Consider the following 11,068-nt stretch of genomic DNA (forward strand, 5'->3'; position numbering starts at 1 on the left):
GACCTGGGGGCCCAACTGCCGGTATTTTACACTTCTAAACCTCTCTATGATGTGGAAACTAGATATCCAAAGATTGGAAATTAATTTTGGTGCTAGTTGTTGTGGCTTGGAAACTCAGACCATACTTTCAAGCTCATACAGTCATCGTCATGACTTAATATCCTCTACGGTCAATCCCACATGGTCCAAACGCTTCTTAACGAATGATGAAATGGGCTTTGAAACTTGGCCAATATGGTTTAATTTTTTGACGTTGCATGGCGATAAAGACCTAATCCTTGGCGGACTTCATAGAAGAATTCATGCCTAGCCTAGGTGACGCAACACCTTAGCTGCGCCTGCTACACCTAATGGAGACTTCTAGCATTTTCATGTTGATGGCGCATCCAACTACAAAGGCTCAAGAGTAGGCGTGGTCTTTGTCACCCCAAATGGCTCAATGCTCGAGCAGGCGATCATTCTAGGCTTCAAAGCATCTAACAATGAAGCGGAGTATGAGGTCTTGCTAGTAGGCCTCCGAATGGCAAAAGACTTGGCAGTGAAAAAGCTAGCAATTCAAGGATGGTGCAATACCTATAGGCATTTCAAACTTACACCCTTACTCAAGTTTCGCAGGCAGACAACACCCATGCGGACGCGCTAGCCGACCTAGGCTCTGCCTTCGACCACAAACTCAAACGCTCTATTCTGGTGCTTATCTAGACAAGCCAAGCATAGAGGCAGAGCCAGCAGTCGAAGTGTTACAGGTTAGTATAACTCCCAACTGGAAAAGTTCTATTATAGACTACCTAGTCAATGGCACACTCCCCATGAAAAGGTTGGCGTCTAGAAAGCGCCAAATGGTGGTAGCACACTATTAAATGTGGAACAACATTCTCGTCCGAAGATCCTACATTGGACTACATCTCCACTGCTTAGCGCCTCTCGATGACCTAAAGGTTCTAAGCTCAATCCACGAAGGTGTTTGTGGAAATCACTTTAAAGGCTGATCCTTACCACAAAAGGCTTTTCATGTGAGCTACTACTAGCCTACCATGCACCAAAATGCTAAGGAATTAGTACAAAAGTACGACCGCTGCCAACGCTACAAACCGGTACCAGCACTGCCTGCCATCAAACTACACCCGCAGACGAGTCCTTGGCCTTTCATGCAGGGGGCAATCAACTTGGTAGGGCCAATGTCACCCGCTACTAGAGGTAGAGGCATGATGATTATGGCAATCGATTACTTCATCAAATGGGTAGAAGCAGAGCCCATTACAACCACGACAATGGCCCCCAATTCGTGGGCAAAGATTTGGCGAAGTTCTTCCAAAAGTATGGCATCAAGCAGTACATGTCTACGCGAAGATATCCTCAAGGCAATAAGTAGACTGAAGCATCCAACAAAATGATTCTTGACTTCCTCAAGAAGTCCCTCTCCAACAAGAAGGGAAAATAGCCAGACGAACTCCCCGGATGTCTATGGGCGTATCGCACCACCAAACGACGAGCCACCAGTAAAACTCTTTTCTCTTTGGCATTCAGTTCAGAAGCAATCATTTCTCCTAATGTCATCATGCCAAGCATCAGCACTCTACAACCAAGCATCAAGCAGAACAATAAGGAGATGGCCACAAGCCTAGATCTGGTAGAGGAAAAGTGCGAGTAGACCGTCACCCGTATCGTAGTCTACGAGCAACAACTTCTCTCTAGCTATAACAAAAGGGTCAAGATCCAGCAATTCCAGCCTAGAGATCTAGTCTTAAGAAAAGCCTTCATCACTACCTGCAGAAAAGGCTCCAAAAAGATGGATCCTATTTGGGAAGTGACCATACAAGATCAGCAAAGTAGGCGGCAAGGGTAGTTACACCCTTGCCACCATGAACGATAAAGAGATCGAAAAGCAGTGGAACGCCTACAATCTAAGGAAGTACCATATGTGACCTCCCGCTACACTAAAGCCCGAAGACTCAAGCAGCTTAACGGGTACCACCTCGTTAGCCGAGGATTATCTAGTTGTTATCCAGTCTCTACTTTACAACTAAGTTTTTTGTTCGTTTCACTAGTTTTTCAATGAGGAATTCAGAAGTAATTTACAACTTGGCTCGACTACATGTTCACAACAATTAATCACTCATCCATTTCAAAAGAAGATCACACCCTTGTTAGGGACTCATCGTAGGAATTGCACCGCCCAAAGGACCAACCATGTTTTCCAGTGCAAGAGGGTAAACCAGTTCCCCGACACCCACATGGTTCTATTCTTCAAAGCAGGATGATAAACTCTACACTCCGAATATCCAGACGTGGATGAGCTGGGATGCCCTAGTATAACTAGATGCATGATAGCTTGCGCCGAGATTCCTAGAAGTAGCCATAATGGTATTTTCCAAGGCTTAGCTAACATAAGGATTTTGGGTCTCTTGGCCTAATCAACGGGGAACTGGGTACCAGAAATTGAGGGGGCACATTACGTGGTATGCCCTATGGATGGCTGCCTTAGAACCCTAAAACTGTTACCCAGTGCACTAAGGTGGCCTATAGTTTCCAGAAAACTGCCTACGGCTTGCCCTTCTAGCAGTAAGCCACACTAAACTTATACAACCGCACATTTATGTGAGAGGTTAAATAAGTTAGGGTGCATATACGAAGCTTCATCCATCGTTGACATGCTACACAATCGATGGGCTTCATTTATACCAAAGCGTGGAATGACCTACACCAAGTCCTAAAATGTTGTGATACTTGCTACATAACCTACGAAATTGGAGAAAGCCAAGGTTAATAACCTAGTGGTCACGAAGACTTGTCTGCTTTTGTAAGTAAGGTGTTCGACTCCCGACACTATGGCTAACAACTTTGCAAAGTTTTACACCAACACCTACAGCTGCATAGGCTACACGAACCTGACTGCTTATAGAAAAGTAGCACATTTGCCACTGCTCTATAAAGTCAAAGGTTAGGGCACGAACAAAAGAAGCGAAGATGGAGAAAAGCAAAGGAAGCAAGTTCATTAAATTTTCTAGCAAAATTGATAAACGACTAGCAAAGACCGAATGAGTTCAAGCAAAGCAAAAAGTAATAAGAAAAACAAAAAAAATCCTAAAAGACTACTTAGAAGATTACTCCTCAGCGGAGACTACTTGGAAGACTACTCATCAGCAGCTTGGACTTCACAACTACTTGGTTACCACACCTTCTACAGCTGCGACACCTTCAGTAGCGGCACCATCTGACGCTTTACCCCCAGCTACTCCCACTTAGGCATCAGCTTCTCCGACTACTTCACCAATGGAAGCCTCGAAAGTAAAGATGAGCAAGTCTTCTGAAGAAATAGAGAAGGTCTCGAAGTCTTTACCAGAAAACTCAAAGTCAGACGGCCGCTCAAAGAAATGGTTTACATAACCTAGCTTGTAGAAATCAGCTTGACTATGAGTAAACGAAGCCTCGAACCTAGCCTTCTCACCCTTCAACTGATTATTCTCCTCAAGTAGACCAGCACGAATGCGTTGTAGCTCCTCCACTTCTTTCTTCAAATTATCGTTGATCTTTAAAGCACCCTGGAGTTCCAACACTTAAGGTTAAAGCCTGCCAATCACCTTCTTGAAGTGGATCACTTGGTTATTAGCAGCGATCAGTTCTTTAACCTTTGTGTAAGTAGCAGAGCGAAGCTTAGAGACGACATGCTCAAGGTTTTGAATATAAGGTATGTAACACCCGATCTCCTTCTTTATACTTTTATACTTAACTTGGATCACGTTAAGCCTAGTCTTCAAATCCACGATCTTCTGGCGAGCGATCTCAAGCTGCAGAAAAGTGGGGGCAAAGATATTAGACCCTTTCAAAACAGCAAATGTAGATTCCAACCTCTTGACTTTATCGACGGAGGAGTAAACTTCGCCTGCCATAGTCCTTGCCACCTTCTTAGCAGCCTTGGTGTCCTTTTAATCAAAGAGCATAGACTCAGCTGCTAGAATCTCTGTTTTCTACATCATAGTCAGTAGAGCAATCCTCTTATACTCGGTCGTATGCTTTACAAAGCAACTTGGGCTAATAACCCATTTGACGCCATCAACAAACTTGGCACACACATCCATGTACTCAAGCAGATCTGGTCCCAAAAGCGCACAAATCTCAGTAGCTTTTCCAGAAACAAACTTAGTAGATTTCTCACAACTACCTGCACGAGTAGTCTTATTCTTCTTACCTGGCGAATCAATCCCAGCAGTAAGGGGATAGGGTTTTGGTGCCACTTTGGCAGCAAAATCCACTTTATCGCTCTTCATGGTAGCAAGACTTTCCAAATGTGAACCAAATTTAGCCCCCGATGGAAGTTTTGGCACAAATTTTAGCATTAGGGGCATAGCAGAACTTCTACGCTGAGCAATCCTAATTGAACTAGCCACCTTCGGAACGACATCCTCTTTCTTTCCCTTGAAGGAAGTCAAGTTAATCACAAGTTTGGAAGCAGTTGGCGAACCTTCGTGAGAAGTGGAAGAAGTCTTTGGCTTTTTCTCAGCTGGCATCTTCTTAGTAGACGGGAAAGATCTCTTATTTCACCTTCACGGGCAGCGGGCTCAACTACAGTGATCGGATGAAATAACGCCTCGGCCTTGATTCGCTTTATCTCCTCTTTCGGGGGCAGGCCACCTTTCTCCCAGCGAAGAGGACTAAGTAACCAACGCCACTCATAGTACTCAGGAAGGATACCTAGGGCAATATACACCTTCTTCATATCTGAAGAAGTCTTAGGAGTCAAGCTGAATTCGAAATATACAAGACTAGCAAAAAATAATCAGCAAATCAGATAACAGCTTAGCACAAGTATAAAGCGGCCGAGAGATTAAGCAGTCTACTAACCGGATATGAAAACCGTCCAAACATGCAGCTCGGAGGAGGAATCAGACTCTCATTCTCCATTTATCTCCAAAGTCTCCCTTGTTTGAATGATCAAAGAACCTATGGCGGGATCGTAGCTGTCCAACTCACTAAATGTGGCCTATGTCAAAGAAGTACCAAAATTCGTTGACGGTAAAATCTAAATCGAAAAATTGCTTAGATTGAAGAACCCCACTATCACACGAACTGCATTCAAGGAACATTGAGTGATAGCATACTTCATGGCTCACGACTGCTACTCTCCTTGACGCGTTTCACATGCACTCATGACAAAATGACTTGTCTATATGCCTCAAGAAAGTCTCTGAATGAATCATCTGAGCTAATTTTGAAGTGAGCAGCCTTAAAATAGCCTACCTAGCTCAAGGACCCGTTTGGACGATACAACGGCGACATACCATCATCACTCTTGTGGTTTGGGGAAGACATGCTCGAAGAAATTCTACAAAGACGCAAAGAAAATTCATTAGACTGCTGAGCACAAAAAAAAAAAAAAAAAAAAAAAAGCAGGCTAGACCCTACAGCCTGGATCGTATCTCTCATCTCATCCCACTCAAACGAGCAACACACTTGGTCCCTCTCTCTTCCTTCTATGCCAGCACGGGCCAGGGCCCAACATTTAAAAAAAAAGAAAAAGGAAAACTCACAGCCTAAGCTGTAGGAGTCCAACAACTGCGTCAGGCCCACAGCATGGCCTGAAATCCACTCAGCCCATAAGCCTCACGACCCAAACCAAATGGAAGAGGGTCGATGCCCTACGCCCTCTCTCTCCCTTTCTCGCATGGGCCGAGGCCCAAACCTAACTCACCAGCCTGGCCCGCGTCAGGCCCATCTTATCACCCTTACGCTCCTATCAGCCTAGCCCGAGCTGAGCCACCACTGGCCCAACTAGCCACTGCCATTCCAAACAACCCCACGGCAAGCCATGTTGTGGCCTTCTACAACCAACTTTGACATATCCTCGACCCTCGTCGAGCCAAATTTTAAGCCCTGAAGCTCGCAAAAATTGCGAAGACAAGGAAAAATTAATTTTTTCTTACCTTAGTGCGGCATGAAAACGAAGTAAGCAACGAAAGACAGTCTTTTGCACATGCAAGTGTAGAAGATTGCTAGGGGAGGGGGAACAAATATCCTTTAGCTTTCTCTTTCTTGTAGGGTAGAATAAATTGCTCTCTAAAATTGATTTAATAATCTACTTAAGGTAGACTTATATAGACTTTAGAAGTAATTTATTTCCCTTTCCTAGAATCTAATTTTCAATTAAAGAGGGAATCTACATTAAAACAGAAACAATCTTATGTTTCCTAAAGCAAGAAGATCTTTACACCTGCTACCCTTTCCTGGGAGTAGCCCGGCATTTGTGGAGCAAAAAATAATCAAGAAAAGTATGGAAGCGACACATGGACTTTGGGGTAAAAAAGAGAAAATTACCCTTGAGGCACATCGGGACTCCCACGCACATGCAAGGGACAATAATGACTCAATTGAGGTCAAAAGTGATCAAAATGGTATTCTTTTATACCCTCTCATCACTCCTCATCAAACCTTCATCCACAAGGTAATTCCCAATTATTCTTTTCAAATTGAGATTAATTATCAAAATTAATTGATTAATTTTCTAATTGATTGCAAGATATTATTTGACATAATATCTTGCAATTAGAGCCAATAAACCACCATAAGTGGCCGGACCCCTTTTCTCCAAAGAGGGTCGGCCACACCCCTATAAATAGCCCTCATTTCTCCAAATAATCTAAGTCCAATTCTATTCTAAAAATCTCCAAATTTCTCTAAACATTTTCCCCTCAAATTCTAACTTTGGCATCGGAGGTTCTTCAGTCAAAGCCCCCCTCCCATTCATTGTTGGGGCGTAAGGCTCTTGGCCTTAACCTAAAGTGTTAATTGTTTTGCAGGTGCATTTTCATCCAAAAAGAAGAAGGCGAAAATTTGAATCCACAAGTCTCACATAAAATGTTCATTAAATGCCTTTAAATGATTGTATGAACCTTGGTAGTGAGCTCACCGAGTTTCTGGTTTTTCTACGTAGGGCTGTGTAATATTGCATCTTATCTGTTTACTTGAGTTTCTTAACTTAAACCAAACCAGAAGAGCCTATAGCCAAACAATAGGTCCCGTCGATAGGTAATTTATTTTGTTATCTGTAGAATCCAGAAACTAGGTAAAATGAGTTGACTATTTAGGACAAACTCATATGCCAGTTCTAGCTCTAGATCTGGTCTAAATAGGATCCCAGACATAGTGAATGAAGAACAAAAGTTAGAATTTCAATTAGATGAAAGTGTTGACTTTGGAGATTGGAATATCCCCAAGGTGTCTAGTAAAGAAATTTATAAGAAAAATGGTCAATCTCTTCATTTAAATCTGAACACCATGTCAGAACTGTTGAGCAAGCTTATGCTCTTAGTAAAGAACATGAAACATTTTAACTATTAACTCCAGAACAAATAAGAGCTCATAGAAAAGACGATCATAAATACATTCACATTGGTCTTGTATAGATCGCAGTAAAACCATTAACAAGAAGAGGTCTCAACACCTTTATTTTGTTATGTCTTCGAGATGCAAGATTCACTGAATTTAGTGATAACATTCTTGGAATGGTTGAGTCAAGCTTAAACAATGGACCAATCCATTTCGATTGTTTCCCAGATCTCACAGTAAGCTTATAAGATCCTCATATGTTAAAAGCACTCACATTAAACATAAAAACTTTTGGTTATCAAGTCATGGAAGGTGTCCAACCATCAGCTCTAATTTTCAGAGTCTATTACAAATGCACGGGTACAAATATGAACTTCCAAGCCATAGCTAAGAGTTCTAGAGGCCACACCTTGTTAATCCAAAGTAATGAAGAAAATGCCAATGTCAAAATACCTAGAACCATTAAGTGGTCAGACATCTGTTTACCCTCATATTGGTGCCTAATTAATGAAAGTACATCCAAAACAATTTAGTCAATCTAGACAACATAGAACAATACTTTAATGGTACAATTAAAATCAATTTCAATCCTACAACTACAAAGTCAAGCATCCAACTTCAAAGAATTAAGTCAATCAACTATGTTTAAAGAACCAACTAGACATTCTTTTTCAGGATCCACCTTAACAAACATATTAGAACGTGACCAAGAATTAATTATTCATTTAGTAAATATGAGACTTAAATCAATTAGAAAAAAAACTCCAAGTTACTCACCCTTGTTATGAAAACCAAAGTCAAACTAAAACTACTCAAACTCAAGAAGATCCAACTTCGCCAACATCAACCGATTTTGAAGTAAATCAAATAAATCAACAATTATTGGTTTTAAGTAAGCCATTTAAAATACACTGGAATTCATTAGAAATTGATGTCAAAGCAGACGAAAATATACCAAGGGGAGAAAGATTCATACAAAGTTATACTCAAGAAAAAAAAAAAGATATTTACTAAAAAAAAAAGGAAAATTTTATGAACAAACACAAGATTGATATATTATTCTTCAATTTTGTTGAAGAATATTATGAATTAGAAAAGAAAATCGAAGGAATCACAAAAAAGGATTGGGTCAAACAAGACAATATTAATCACTACTTTAAATACACAGGTAATGGCTACACCTTACAAAATTTCTAAAGAGAATGCAGGAATTAAACCAATCATAGAACAAAACAATTTCACAAACCAAAGCCTACATGTCATTGGAAAATAATTAGACAAAACTGAGAGTAAAATCGACAAACTTCCACAACAAAAAACAATGACCAACGAAAAACCTAGGGGTGGGTGTGGGTTGGATTGGGTTGGTTTTAGGCCAAAATCGAAACCTAACTGACCTAGTCAATTAGGCCAAAATTGCAAACCGAAACCGACCAAGCCAGGTCTAAAACTGATCAGGTCGGTTAATCAACAGTAGCGGGTTGGTTTGGGTCGGTTCTCGGTTTGCGTGAAGACAAAAATACATAACAAATGTTAAAGGAATTAAAGGAAGAACAAAAAACTATTAAAGTAGTAAGACAACAAGAGTCGCAACCAGAAACAACTTCTATAAACTCAGAATCAGAACAAAGTAATTCAACCACAATAGAAAATTAGAAGAAGCTTTTCAAAATCTTGAAATAAAAAGTATAACAAATAAAGGTAAAATAACCTCAACCAGTCTTACCAAGAATTGACATCCAAGACCAACACCCCTAGAAATTTAATTTGAAGAAAGAAATTTTCAAAGTCAACTCCTAGTATTTGTAGATAAACTCTATGAATGGAACATAGATGGTTTATTTGAGCAAGAAAGTTTAAACAAACTACAACAGAAATCTATGGTTGCTAACAATTATGTTACTTATCATAGTCTCAGTCAATCAAAAGTCATCAACCTTTTGGTCACTGGATTCACAGGAAAACTCCATTCCTTGTGGGAAAAAACATCTCACTGAACATTTTAGGTCAGCTATTAAAAACACAATTAAAAAGGAAGAATGGTATGGGAGTCCCAGTTGCTATTAACACACTACTTTTCACAATAATTGAACATTTCATAGGAACACCTAGTCATACATGACTAACTCAGTAATCTAAGATGCCCTACCTTAAGTGATTTGAGATGGTAACCAATCATTTTGAAAAGAAAAATTCATTAACAAAACACTAAACTTGTTTGCTCACAAAATCAGACAAGTTTTAGTCAATGAAGAGGGTATCATACCATATAGTACCCTTATTTATGGAAATATTATTAATATTATCCAAAAAGAATGATTAAAATGTGTATCAATATGAAAATCACAAAACACGTCAATAAAGACAAATCAATAGCTAAATATGAGTTAGGGATATTATGTGAACAATATGGTTTACCCTTTATTGCTTTGTCCAATAAAAAGAAAAGAATAGAAAAACATCCCAATAAATACCCAAGTAAAAGATTTCACAAATATAACAAATACAATAGGAAAGACAAAAATAAACATTTTGACACCAATAAATTTTATGAAAAGAATAAACCTAACAAAAATTGGAAAAAGAAAACATTTAAAAACCCCATAGATCAAACCAAAGGTAATTGCTATAAATGTGGCAAGTTTGGCCACTATGCAAATAAATACAAAGTTAAAAAGACAATTAACATATTAAAAATATCTAAAGAAGAAAAGGCTGAATTAATTCAAGTTTTATGATTAAAAGACACAAACCAAAGTGAAAATGAACAAGACTTCAAGTCCAACTCCTCATAGTCAAATCATTCAAGCAACTTTGATTCCCCAAACATAAATATGGGATGCAGAGATACTTGTAGTAAAACAATTTCAGTTTTAACAAACAAGAAGAACGAGAAGATTTATTAATTGAATTAATCTGTAAAATGGATAATTTAGAATTAAAATCTTATTGCTTGAAAAAATTAAAAAAAAATTAGTCATCTAAGGAAAGGCTAGCACCAGTCAATCGTCGGCTTCTCAAAGTAAAATATGTTTAAGTACAATTTTAGAAAGATTTAGTAAAACAAAAGGACAAAATAATAGTTAAAGATTTACAATATGAAGTAAACAAAATTAAGGAATAAATAAAACTCCTCAAAACAGATAATCAAGAAATCCGATCATCTCAGCTACAGACAAACACAAAAACTTGCCAACAAAAACAATGAATCAACTTCTTCCTCATCTGAAGAAGAACCATGAGAAGTCAACTATGATGAAATGATAAAGGATCAACTAAAAGTCTAATTTTGGGTTTACTCAACAAAATAAGAATAAAAATGGTATTCAAAAGTAAAAATAATAATTGAAGATTTCCAATTAGAAACAATCGCACTAATAGATTTAGGAGCAGATTTAAATTGCATACAAGAAGGAATAATTCTAACTAAATACTTTCGCAAATCAACCGAAGTACTTAGTGCAACAAATCTTTCATCAATGCAGTTAAAATATGAACACCAAAAACTCACATTTGTCAAGATAATGTTTGTTTTAAAACACCATTTGTCTTAATAAAAAAAAATATCACACCATATCATGTTGGGACTTCCTTTCATAGCCCTATTATATCCCTTTACAGTAGATTATGATGGAATTTCCACAATTGCTATGGGTTAAGAAGTGAAATTCTAGTTCTCTTAAAAAACAGAACTTCGAAAGGTAAATCAGCTAAAGAACGATATTATTTCAAAATCGATCAACTT

This window comes from Malus sylvestris, chromosome 13 (genome assembly GCF_916048215.2).
Source record: "Malus sylvestris chromosome 13, drMalSylv7.2, whole genome shotgun sequence".
Lineage (NCBI taxonomy): Eukaryota > Viridiplantae > Streptophyta > Magnoliopsida > Rosales > Rosaceae > Malus > Malus sylvestris.